The sequence below is a fragment of the Serinus canaria genome, chromosome 3 (genome assembly GCF_022539315.1).
Source record: "Serinus canaria isolate serCan28SL12 chromosome 3, serCan2020, whole genome shotgun sequence".
Taxonomy (NCBI): Eukaryota; Metazoa; Chordata; class Aves; order Passeriformes; family Fringillidae; genus Serinus; species Serinus canaria.
Window position 1 is genome coordinate 104735080 of NC_066316.1, and position 14500 is coordinate 104749579.

The window sequence follows — 14500 nt, forward strand, 5'->3', positions numbered from 1 at the left end:
TCCAGACCTGAATTTTATAGACACTGGACTAAACTAGAATTTAGTCCTCTATCTCAGACTCCCTGACTTCAAAGGCAGTTTCCTATATCTTTTCTCTTTCTTTCTTCCTTTTCTCCTTCTCCCATGTCAGCTTGCCTCTCAAATCCTAGATGGTGCAAATAGGCAGTGCACTTGCATTTAACTACTTCCTATAAAAGATAGAAGAAAAATAAATCCAGATTCTCCCTCTTCAATTCACTTACACAGTCTTTTTTTCTCTCTCTTTCTCTGAGAAAAAGCCCAACTCTTTGAAATTTAAATATACACAGTCAATTTTAATATCATATTCTTTCTCTGCAAATGAAATTATACTATTCGCATGTTCTAGAAATCTTTAGACAATTTTTTCTCATGTGCTTTCTTTGTCATCTTTCATTCTAACAATTCCAAAGCTCATGAACAACCAGTCTTCTTTATTTTAATTGCAATCATAATCACAATGTTGTATTGCTTGAGGGACTAGAAACATAGTTCTGTTTTTCTTATGCCTTTTCCAAACTGCTCCCAACTATCAGATGATGAATAGTCACAAATATTAGACTGAAGTATATTTAAGTTCTGAATCTTTTTGTATGAAAAATGGAGAATAAAAGAGATTGACTGACAAAAATACTAAACCCTACAACCTTATGAAGCATTACCATAAAGGAGCAAAAATAGCACAAAAAGAAAATTATTCTTTGTTCACAGATCTTTAGGATTTTTGCTTTGAAAGTGAATTTGCTGGAATAGAACAGAGCAGATGTTGTATATGCTAAGTCCTAAGAGGTGCCTGATGTGATGTATTCCAATATCAATCACTGAAACAGCTAAATACACTAATGATTTAAACAAGTGATTTTATGGTTTTATAAATGCATAGCTCTTGGTCATGAAAGCAGCCTCAACCCTTTTATCTTAAGGGTTGAACTAATCTCACCATGTGATTTAATTACTTTCAAAGGTTTTGTACCATTACATTTACATCTGCTGCATTTAGTTCTGAAGTAAATAGCAAGAACCAGACACTAACAGCTTCAGCTTATAAAGGCAAAGTTCACAAATTTCTGTTTAAAGGGGTTTTTTTCCTATTTGATACAAAAATAAATGCTCCCTATAATTAAAGAAAAACCTTCTTCACAAGGCATCAAAAAACCAGAACAATTAAACAATTGAAGAAGTTTTGCTTTCCTTCAAATCCTGATGGTTGTTAGCCCTCTATACCTTCATCTCAAAAATTCAACTGTATTTTAGCAGATACATTAAACTTTTTTGAGGTTCTTAAACTCTCTTTGTGGAATTTTGTAGCTTTTTCATTGTCAGTACTATAAAACTATTATTTTTTTCAACTCTCCAATTGAGTTATGGCATTCATGTATCACTTTGAAATTTACAACTTATTTAATAGCCCATTTATTTTTTATGATTTTTCTTCTCCTAACTTTTAAAAATATCTTAGGGAATACATTTAAGTTTTATCCAAAATAAAAACAAACTAAAAATCTACCTAGCTAAATTATTGCTTTCATTTTGACCATAGAGACCAATGAAACAAAAATTATTTTAGTTCAATGCAAATTACCATACTAGAATAATATCAGCAATGTAAAGCCAGCTTTATGATCTGCCTATTTCACACCCTTCTGGTTACAAATGTAGAAATGTAACAATCTGTGATATTCTTTGTGTTGTTACATATCAGGAGAGCAGACTTGGATCAGAGTGTGTGCATGTAACAGCTCATAATAAAGGAGGAAAATAGAAGGTAGAAAGAGAAAGGAAATAAAAGAAAGCTGTTGCTGTGTATTAGGAATAGGTTTTTAAAATCATGACTGAGCTTTTGAGGGTGGAGTAGAATTCAATGTCACTATGACATTTTATACTAAATATGGATTTGGGTCTTCCAGATGGTGGATGGGAAATCTCATATTTATAGCAGCTTGCAAGATTTTAGACCATTTCAGACACAAGTTTGGCAATAACTTCTTGCAGATGGAGGCTGGTTAACCTAAAATGCAAGACATTTATTGCAAGGTTATGTCTGAATGAATTAAGAATCTCATCAATGTGGTTTAGGTGTAACAAGGGTTTAGAATGAATCTCCAAAACATTTTGAAAGAGTCATCCAGCTCTGAGGACACTGAGTAGTTTAACAAATTTTCCTGTGTCTTCTTGATGAAACTGTCAACAGATGAGGTACATCAGAAATGTTCAACTTCAGACAATCTCTTATAATCTAAAAGCTGATGATCTCTTTTACACTAAGCTTTTCACCCATATGTCTTCCTTTCACATCAGGGATGGCTGTATGCTTGCCAGATAGTGACATTCTCAGCCAATTTAGTCCGGAGGCAAAGAATTTCAGACCACTAGGAATTTATCAAATCCTGCTCCTCATAGGCTGCACTTGCTGAAGGTCAGTCTCAAGGCACAAGAGTAGGACAAATTAAATAAGCATGTTCTGACTAATTCCTCTAACAGCTGGTCTGAGGCTAAGGACAGCCTGTTGATTTACAACTTTTTCCGTCTAGCATTTCACAGTAGCAGTAAGTGCACTCTGAGAAGATGGTTTTCAGCAGGGATTTTCTTGTTGTAGAGGAAAATGTTTATTAGGAACATTAAATTTAACCTTGGCTCAGGAATTGAGCATTACCTCAACATTAATAATATTTGGCAGAAGTTAGGGGGAGGTCATTTGCCAGAGTCTTGAGTGCTCTTCTTTTCATATTACTAAACAATGAAACCAGATAAGCAGATACGTGCACTGTCATATAATCACTCTGAAATACAATTATCTCTATAGGAGGCCAAAACTTTGTAAACCAAAACAACAAAAAAATCTGCTCTTAGGGAATATATTTATGTTGAAGGACAGATAGGAAAATTTGTGAAGTCAGAGAGACCTAGACACGATACAGTATATTCAACACATCTATACACCAAGCTCTTCATACACAGGTTTGAAGAAGCTGAAGGGGGTCTGAAAGGTAGCAGTCATTCCTAAGGATTTTCTGTGGCAGCCAAAGATCACAAAGAACAATAACAACATTATTGCTGTACCCATGACCAAGGAGGTATAAAGATATGGCAGCAAATTACCTCTGACTTCACTTAGTGAAGGACAAATAGTATCTTTATAACTGTCTCCTGTATCCATAAACTGTAATTTCTCCAGATGGAGTCCATTCAGTTGGGAAAAAGACAAGTGATGAAGGAGACAGTTATTTTGCAGCATTGTCTAACAAGCTAAATGCATAGTTTCTTTCTTCTGACCTCATAAAGCAACCCATCTGTAAAATTTCAGTCTATTTCCCTAAATGTAAGTGATTTGGTATTTTACAGTAAGAAATAATGACCATTTTCATTTATGAAGCGCCCCCTGCCAGCACACTGTAGGTGCCACATGGATTAACTCTAATCAGAACAATCAACAACAATCAACAACAATTAAAACATCATTAAATATTCAATACACAAAAGCCCCCAAACCAAACAGAGATGCATTATCATAAAAGTCATCTAAGTCTACAAACATTAGAAGTTAGTGTAAATGTGTCATCTGTGTTCATCTCTCCATTGCTTGCATTTCATAGTAAGCTACTAATAGAGCAAACATAAAACTCTGAAATTACTCTGTCTTGGTCTGACCACAGTGCATGCCAAAGGCTATGAGCAAACTGAATAAATATGGAAGTGATTACTACATCCATTCATAGAATCATTAAAGTTGGAAAAGACCTCCAAGATTATCAGATCCAATTTTTTGTCCTTTATCTCCCACACTGGGACATCCCCTCTACTTGAGTCATGGCATACCAGGAACAGAGAGACTGGGCTCACCAGGACAATAAACAGAAATTCTGCGAAATCAAAGCAATCCATCAGTCTGGAAAGTTTTGGTTCATTTGTGTTTTTACTGTGGCTTTCTGAGTTGGTTTTTTGGGGATAGAGGGGAAAAAAGGGTTATTTGGTAATATCTTCACTCCCTGAGGCAGTGGAGACAATGCCTACAAGCACCAAGTACAGAATGGGAAGCAATGAACACATTGATTTGGAGCCTGCTTCGTGCTTTTCATTTCACAGTGAAGTTTAATTCAACTGGCAGGTTGGATCAGCAGAGAATTTTTTTCATTGAGCCAATAAGGACCATTAAAATTCTTCTTCTGCACTTAGCGTGCTCCTTTTCTTAGGATTCCCTGGAAGTTTCATTTGGAGGGTCTTTAGTCTCAGAGGAACTTGGAAATCAACAACACCCTTGAAATGTCTTTTCACTGGACTTGAAATCAGACCGTCAGGATATGGATGTAGCTGAAAAGCAATTTTCAGATAAAAAGACTTCTGCATTTCTGCTGTGAATCCTTCAGTTATGAATTGGATATCATGGGAAAAAAAGTGCCTTTATAAATCACAGTGGAAATTACGAAATTATGATAATCAAAGAGCCTTTTTCAGCATTAAAGGTACAATAGATCCTTGAATTCAGGATATATCAAGAAGTTTCATTTAAAAAATGCTGGCATCCAAGTCCTACTCTGTGTAGTAATGCTGCACCTTGTCTGTCATCTTTATGAGCTGGCCCAGAGAATAATGGATTGTCATCAAACATGGTGGGTAATTAGTAATCATTGCCAATAAAACTGAAACCTAAAGTAAATAATACAGATTTTTTTTTTATTTTTTTTTTTCTGCAGGACTTAGAATGAATGACATAAGAAGGACTTCAAAGTTATGAGAGATGGCAGCGTTGGAATAAAACCCAAAAAAGCCCTCTGGAATCTGATGTTTATCTTGAGAAACAGGAGCATTTCAATATTATTTCAGTACACAATTGGTTTCTGTGACTACTTACATGCAGAACACTCCATGGTCTTCCATGTACCTGGGATTTACCACCCAAAGAGGCATTAGATAAACAGGTAGAGTAAGGCTTATTACACTATAAAATAGTTGATTTATCACTTGTTTGTTCCATGTCAATATAATTAAAGCTGAAAAGTGATGATAGCTCTTGAACATCTGTCTTTAGATTTCATATTCTTCACAGTCTGTTGGTTGGGTTATGTTTTGTATTATTTCAGTGTCCACAACTGTCTAGTGAAATGGGAGAGAGCTCATATGAAGTGGAGAGCTGAAGTCAGAAGCAGCTTTCATTTGTTTTTTACTTTAATAGACTATGACAGCTCCAGCTCTGAACAAATTGTTTTCAGTTGTTTGATGGGTCTCAGCTGCTCCAAACTGGAAGGTGACCAGATTTTCTTTTAGCTGAAAATTAAGAACTGTTGGAGGAGAGTTGTAGCCTTTTCACTTTTTCCTAACATATCATCAAAGTCCTTCAAATCTTTTAAGGTTCTAAAGCACCAAGTCTCATGAGAAATTAGAGGTTATATTGAAATATTATGCACACACAGGAAGGCCAGTGATCTATAGACCTAGGTGTCATACCACATTTTCTCTTAAAAATTTAAATACCTTTGTTTTATAGGATTTCTGAAGATAAATTCCCATTGTCCTGCTTTTCAGAGAGCCAACACTGAAATATTCACCCATAGCTAGGAAATAATTTTTGATTGGAATTATTTTGTAGGAAAGTATCATGTCATCTTTAATGTACTACACATCCCTCTTTGTGCAAATTTTTAGCATCAAAAATTATTTTATTCATATTTTGGGAGTTCAAAACATGGAATATTTCTCAGATTCCACGGCAATAATGTAGGTATTCCTAGAAAGCAATATTCAAAATAGAGAACTAAGGTTTGAAGAGAAGTATGGGCTTCTTCCAACATAATACCATCCTGTCTATTCTTGGAGATCCATGTTTAAAAACCACCTAGATCTAGACTGTCCATGGGGGTTGAGACTCTATGTGACATTGCTATTAGAGGACTACTCTATAAAAGTTCTAAATAATGGATAGGTTAAAAACCAGTGAAATCTTGAAAAGTGACTGAAAAGGAGCATAAAACTAAGGGATTTCAATTTTGTTAGACAACATCAAGACTGTTATTTTAGACTTATGCACAGAAAATCGTTCAGCAGGTTCTCTGGCTCTTAAATTGTATAGAAAAATAAAAATTACCTGGAATATGAACAAAAAACCCCCCGAAAACTAAAGTCTCTGTTACCTTATAAAAGGTTGTATCTTCACTATATTGTATTATACGTTTCCCCCACAAGGAGTTTGCATCAGTGGCTCTTATTAAGTAATAGGAAACTCATTGAGCTTAGGAACAATACTGTTTACTGGCAGCCCAAATAACCTAATTTCTATGGCTGCCAGCCAAATTTATTTATTGAAAGCTGTATTGCTCTAGAAGCCTAACAATTCACCTCAAGGTAAAGTTATGTTAAAATGTAATTAACCATTTTTTTTCCAGCACATAATTATTTTTCCTCAAAGGGGAAAAATGTTCTGATTCCTACAATAATTCTAGAGGAGGAACCTTTTCAGTCTGTTTCTGAAGTACATGTGTTTTCAATCAAATTGGAGGCACCTGCAACTCCTGCAATAATCTTTTACCTCCTTACGTTTGAAACATTCAACAACAACAGGAAAAAAATCAAATATTCAGCTGTATCCATGAGAATATAAGTAATCCTTGCCATATTTTTCTTCCATTCAGGCAGGGCTTTAAAATTGCATTTTGAAAAGAGAAAAGGACAGTAGCTCATCATCTACTGTAAATTACTGGTTTATTTGATTTTCTTAATTTTCTCCATAGCTGTGCTTTATGAAACATGTAATACAAAACCACAAAAGATGGAACAGATACTTTGTTGGTCTATTTTCTTGACATTTTATTGTTTCTATAGATATGGGAATTCAAGTTTCCCTCTTAGACCATTGAGAGCATAATTCATTTCAACTTTGTTAGAGTTTATAACACTGCTGTTTAACACCAGCAACTGAAATGTGTATCTTATTTTCTCTAAAGGGAGTCCAAAACTACAGAATGAATCCAAGATAGTTTTATCCTCTTTCCTTTTCACCATTTTCCTAAAACTATTCCTATCACAGGAAAGTCCATGGGCATAAAGAAAAGTAGTGTGGAAAGAAATCAAAAAAAAAACAAAAAAACCACACAATAAAAATCATCACTCTGAAAAGAAACAAAAGTAAGTAGAAATTTGAAGGAAAATATTTTCTGTTTTGACATATAAATAAGGGCAAGTATATTTTACAGTTACAGAAGTCACAGCAATATTTTTTAGATTATTTAAATAAAAATGTGTGTATTTACATAGAAAACAAAAAATATAAATACAATGGTAACTACCAATTTTCATTACCAATGTATAATCTAAGAAAATCTCAGATTCTTTTTAGGAGAGAATATGAAGGATAAAAAGCTTAAGCTGAGACTGCTATATTAGGATAACTCCCAGTTTGTGCCAGATGACCCATTGCAAACCAGTTCAGGCTGGTGAATGATCTGAGTCCTGACCAGGACTGTTTGTGATCTTCACCTGGAAAATGAAAGTATTTCACTGCCGACATCCATGAAAAAGCAGCAGATCCTTTAGAGCACAACCTCTGCATCACAGTCCTTGTGGGACTCTGATAACTCAGAGAGGAAGCTGTGTGTTTGTCTCACGCTTACAGATACTCCAAGCTGTCCTGGTGGCTGCAGTATTTCTGATTAAAGACAATGTCCAGATTTTCTTGAGAACAAAAGACAAGGGGGTAAGGTCCCTCTGTGCTCCCTGGATTTTTCAATTTTCATCGGATCCCCAGAAAAGAGTTAATCACAGAAGTGTGCAGTCTCCAATCTTCCAATTTGTTTCTAGACCTGAGAAAACAAAAGCAGAAAAAAAAAAGAAACAAAGCAAAAAGCCTGTAAAACAAAACTTTAGTCATTTTGGGAATGGTGTGCAAATGAACATCAAAGTGTCCCACTTTGCTTCTAAGAGTCTCTAAAAAAGAAACCGACATGCCTTTTAAAATGTACCAAAGCATCTATAAAAAATGTAATTATATATTTGGGAAGGGAGGAAAGGGACTGATGTGTGGAATGGTAAACAGCACACACTTACAGCCAACTCTATAGATTTCAAATAACCGATCTTGTAGGAAATAATGAGCTATCTGCTAAGAAAGGGAAAAACAGAGGAACTGGTAATAAACAAACTCCAGCTCCCATGTGTGACCTCGTACAGTACAATATAGTTTAATTTTATTACTTGTCATTCATACTGAAAACAAATTTGCAATTTTCTGCAAATATAATGGGAATGTTCCCAGAATGCGTGAGTGCAGAAAAGAATGGGATATTTCTGTCAAATGGAACACTGCAAGAAGTGTTTGACTCCAAGAAGAAAGCAGAATGACTTGATATTTTTGCTCAGGAGAGATATTTGATTTAGACACTTACAAATCATAAATCCAGAAGGGACTGTTGTGATCATCTAGTCTGTTTTCTATATAAACCAGGCCAGGGGACTTCTCTCAATTAATTCTTGCTCATGTCAGCCTATATGTAAAAGACAACTGCAAAACAGAGTAGTTGTTGCTTGCTGTTGGTATTGATGGAGTAATCAGCTTAATTTGTAGGTAAGATACAGATCAAATATTAAGAAAATCCTTTTCCCTGTAAAGACAGTTAAATACTGGAACTGGTAAGCCAGTGATCCTTTTTGAATCTGCCACTGGAGGTTTTTTAAGAACACATAAGCATGGTGTGCATATAGAGGACATTGTCTCATTGCCAGGAATGGAAGAAGGGGATGAAAAGATTAAATGTGTCTTTAGACTCTTTCCAGCTCTGCATTTCAATGGAAAAGAAACCTTTGTTCATCAGTAGCTGTGGAACATCTCATAGACTGAATTCACCTAAGGAGGATTTAGAAAGAAGGCTTTAGGGCTTTTGAGGAGACCTTCCTCCCTCCTTGATTTTACAAACTGAAGTTACATGATAGCTCCATAGTGAAGCATTGAAGGATTTTGATCTATATTTGTCCATTGTTGCATACAATGTCTACAACTATGGGAGATTATAGGAATATAGTAGGAAATCTAAAGCAGCATAATAATGCCCTATTTCTTTCCTAAGCAGGTACCAGTTAAATGCTCAGTGAGGTAGTTTATGTTAACATAGCTGAAATGGTCAGGTAGGCTGCATAGCCAAACAATCTTCAGAAAAGCACAAAAATTTCCATACTGTGGATAGAAGTTGCTAGGTCCGTCATACCTTTTCCTCACCATTACATCTAAATAAAAGACATCACTGTTCATTGTCTTTACTTTCCATTTTTGCATATTTGTCATAACTTTGATATGCTATCTAATTTTTTTAAACCCTTTATTGATTATTTGTTTTGTTCTTAGTCCTTCTGGTGTTATGCAGTTATGGATTGCCCTAGTTTTTTTTGTGAAAAGAGCTCTCCTTTATATTCTAAAATTTTATCATTTGGTCTCCTTGTACATCCCTGCAGTCTTTGAAAACAAGGTCAGAGTAAACAGAAGCACTGAATTTAACTTTTCTGTGTCTCTTATGGCACTCTAAAATCAGAATGTATCCCTTCAACTCTTATTCAAATGAAAAAACATCAGTAAATTGCTTTTATTTTTTCCCAGGTAAGGACAACATCTAAACTAATTTTTTTGTTAATTACCATCTGTATTTTTTCCAGTTAAGGCATGCAGTTCTGAGATAATGTATCCAGAACTACTCTAACATGTAAAAACAAAATTTTATTCATAGAATGATTTCAACACTGTTGTTACTATATTTTAGTTATATATATAAAGTTTATTAATAACAATATTAAAATTATTTCATATTTAAATGGACCTATTTTCTTGTGTAAGCTGTGTAATTGCTCAACTTTATCAAAAAAGTTCTATCCAAGGGCTGAAACAGCTGTAGCTGCAGTCTGTGAGACCTTTTGTTCCGCCTTGCAGAGTACAAGAGAGTAAGTGAGCCCAAAAATGTCCTCTTTGGACCACAAAAATAAGGGTTGTATTAAATTAGTCTCAGCAGGAGTTCTTAGTTCTTGATGAGCAAGAGAACCCAGGATCAGAATTGCAGTGAGTTGTATGTGAGCACTCTCCCATTTCCAGAATATAGAGCTCCAAATAAAGTGTCTTAATTCACTCTGAGGGAGAGGAGATCTTCAGGAACCTCTCTCCCCTTGTATTTACAGTCATTAAACTTCTCCTGGCACCTAAACTAATCATGCTGTCTCTGAGAAGTAGCAGAGGTGAAGAACACACAAGGCTTAAACCTTATAAATGGCTTATCTGGGGCTGTGTAAGCTGAGTTCAAATGCCTGTTCATCCTCTGTTTAGAGGTTTTAACTTTGCCTTTAACAACTTTTATGTAAACTACCTATGGGCTGCTTGGACTCAGTACTTGCAATGAACTTGCCCCACTCTGTGCTGAATAATTGGACACTCTCTGAATGGAGAGAAATAAACAGCAAAATTCAATTTCTCAGTATTTAAGGCATTGTTTTACAATATGGGAAAGATAAGTTCCCAACTTCTCTTTGGCGCATATCTTATTACTTTCATAACACGAACCAGCCTGAGAAGGGAAGATTAAACAGAGACAGCCTGCCACAGTGAATGGTCCAGTAATATTCCCAGGGGAGGGAATAGCTGAGTCCAGTTCAGCTGAGAAGAAATTTCTGAACCTGAAGGATGGCTTCCCACAGATTCGATGCATGCCCTAATCACTGGGCAAGCACCATTGCCTCTTTATTACATTGTAAAGGAAATTAAGTATAAATTCCTACATTCCATAAACAAAATAGAGATAGGAATTACAAAGTTGTGATAATGGCATGACTTTAAGGAAGAATAGGTACAAGTAGCAGAATACAGATAATACCTAAAAACAGAAAGCAACTTTTCTGACTATATCAAGTACTTTTAAAGTGTACTGAACAATAAGAAAAACTTCAGTATAAATCTCTATACCTCACTGTATTTACAGTGAGGACTCACTTTAACAATTGACAACACCTAGCTGAATTATTGTGTTAGAAAATATGCCAGCCAGGCCTGGAAATTCTATTAAATGCTGGGGTATGACTTGACCTTGGTCTTGGATTTCTTTCTCTCTGCTTTCAGAAGTGTTTATCCATCTGCAGCCTGTGAACATCAACAAAATTCCCCAGATTCTCTACTTCTAGCTCTCTGCTGCAGCCTTTTCTTCTCTATAAAACTCATAAATAGAGACAAATTCAGAAAGGGACACAATTAATTGCCGACAGCTTTCTGAAAGGATTGCACTTAGCTTCTGATGGAGAACAGCTGTGGTGCACACTCTAATACATGCCACGGATGGGAAAGCATGGTTCCAGCTGGCTGAGGACAGCCACAAGGTCATTCATCAGTAAATACAGTCTCCCTCAAGTGTCACATGACAGACCCAAAGTTGTCAAGAGTTTTAAGTGAATCTGCCTGTACCTTTTCCCTAAATAAACACTCAAACTCAAATAAAACCCCAAGGTTTTCATATTCCAAAGCTGCAATGCAATAATTTTTGAAAAATTGAAATCTCAGAGCTGTTTGGAAAAAATAAAAAATAAAAATTGTGCAGTGTTCACTCATGGAAAGTGGGTTTTTCCCTTCAGTCTCCTTTTCCAGTCCAAAAATATTTGCTGCATCTGTTCTTTGCAACAAATTTTGCAAAACATCTGTTACACAAAGAAAATGTCTACCTTAGCTATGCATCTGCATGGATGCAAAAATGAATGGAAGCATGGCCAGCAGGCTGAGGGAAGGAGTTCTCTCTCACTGCTCTGTCCTTCTGAGATCCCACCTGGAATTCTGCCTCTACCTCCAGGTTCTCAGTACAAGAAAGACATGGAGCTCTTGGAGGCAGTCCTGGAGCATGGCCATGAATGGTATCAGAGGGCTGGAACATCTCTCCTGAGAAGAAAGGTTGAGAGAGCAGGAACAGTTCAGCCTGAAGAACAGGAGGCTCCTGGGACACCTTATTTCAGGCTTTCAGTATTTAAGCAGAATTGATAATAAAAGTAAAGACCATTTGCTAGGGTCTGTAATGGCAAGGCAAGTGATAAGAGTCTAAAACTTTAAAAGGGTAGATTTAAACTGGGTATAATGAAAACATTTTTTAAAATGAGGATGGTGAAGCACTGGAACTTGATTTCCAGAAGAGTTGTGTATGAGACACTTGTTGAATTAGGCTTTGATCAACCTGGTCTAGAGGAAGGTGTCCCTGCCCATAACAGGGGAGTTGCACTAGATCATCTTTAAAGGTCCCTCTCCACCCAAACTGTTCCATGATGCAAAGTCACCACTTGGGCAATGTTTTATTTTGTTCCAAACCAAATGGAAAATCTCTGCTTTTGACATGAACACAAGGACAAGGGCACTCAGGCTCACTGGATGCAAATTTTTGTCCATCAGAAGTGAATTTTATCCCAGGATGAATGAGAATTGGACTTTCTCCTTGCCTCACTTCTTTCTGTGGCATTGGAGTACAACTGATACATAAAATATTCAACATTGAATTTCTTGGTTAATTTTTTAGAGGCAGAAAATCATTTCACCCTGCTGGATCTATCTTTGCAGTATCCACGCAGAGTTCTTCATCTCTCTGTTGCTCATTCAAAACCAACCAATGAAACCAACAAATATCCTTCCTTTCTTTTGTTAGTGTCATACATGTAACAAAACATGGTCTGCACTGATCTTTGAGCTAGGTAACAATCAGGTGGTTTGCAACTTGAGTCACTGTCATGACTCTTCTTTAGGTATTTGATGCAGCATCATTTATTTTAAGTAACTGGAGCCAAAGCTAGAGGGTTATATTGCTAGAATTGCTTACATCTTTTAACTCCTTTAATCTTCAGTTCATTCACTTATAACACAAATAAAGTATTAAAAGTTTAACCAGTCTTGATTTGTTCATTTTATTATTATTTATTATATTTTGAATATTTTTAGTGTACTAGAATACCATATATGGAAGGAACCTAAACTTACTCCTGTCAAATGGTAACCCTCAGTAGAGAGAATGAGGTTCAAGATTAATTCAAGATTAATAAAGAGTTTCACTATCACCCTATGTTATGGTATTAAGACAAATAACAGCAAGACTTCTTATTAGAATTTAGAGGAAGAGAAAAGTCCAATCTTACTATCAGTGGGAACAAATTACAATAGATTAAGTGGGCTTGTTTTAGAATGCTATCATTGCACCTTATATTGATTAATTCACAGAATGTAATTTATTTATTTATCTTTAATTATGGTACATTTCTATTGTGATGACCAATCATGCATATCATTAGCAAGTATGGCAAGACTTTCAAATGAAGATGAGATTGATGACTTTTTACTTACTGATGTAAATGAATCACCAAGTGAAGCAACTTCAAGGAATGTATTAAAGAGCACAAGTCAAATCTCTGGCTCTGTACACACACTGTCGCATTAAATAAACTCATACTTCATTTGTGCAGTGGGTGAAGAAAGCTAATTAAAATGAGTAAAATTTCAGCTGCAGCTTCTGGCACTGTTAATCAGTAAACAAAGTTGAAAACTTCAAATAGGGCTGGCTTCAGAGTCCAGTACACTTGTAAAAACAGATCTGAAACTAAAGCAGAAGGAAGTAACAGCACTGAAAATAACATTGAAAGTGAACTTGAAAAGTTATTAAACCATCCCATAAATTACCATGTATTTCTTCCTCAAGAAATGGATCTGCTGTTGCTTCTTATTAAACTCCTTTACTAAACAACCATTTAGTCATGGAGTTACACTTCCCTGAACATTCTGGGGGCAATGAGCTCTGCAGATAAGCACATGGAACCAGGAACTAAATTTTAGCAATTTCAATTCACATAAGCTTCATAAAACCTGTTAAACAATTTCTTTTGGGATGAATTAACTCTTCAGCTTTCCTTTCAGTTTTAGATTCATCTTTGTTCCTCAGTTCAAAAAATGTAGATGAGTTTTTGAAAGTCCAGGGGCATTGTGTTATTTGGAAACAAATCTGACTTCTCTATGATTTATGTAAATCTTGGCTCACAAAACTTGCTAAATGCAAATTTTGCAGCAGCCTGTTCCATGCACTGGAAGGTACTTCTGGTACATTCTGAAAGAGTAATAAAAATATGAAAGATTTTAACTGGTATATTATCAGAGCCTCTGCTTGATCCTCTAAAGAATTCACTTATAAGAAAAAAATTCTTGATTTTGGCAAAATCTAAAATATTTTTTGTGTTATGAAAAGAAAAAAAAAGATATTTTAAAATTTCCTGTCAAATGAAAAAATAGAATTGAGACAAAGATTCAAGCCACGTAAGATTTGTGGTTCTTTGTCTTTCTTTCAATTAAAATAGTAAATTTACTGTATGATACATTAAATACATTAAAACACCATGATACATGTCAATTTTTATATAACCAAGAAAAAATAAAAATTTTGATATTGTAAAAATTAGACATTTCCACTTAATCCATGTAATTTTAATGTGATTTTCATGTTAAGTTGAAAAATTCTAT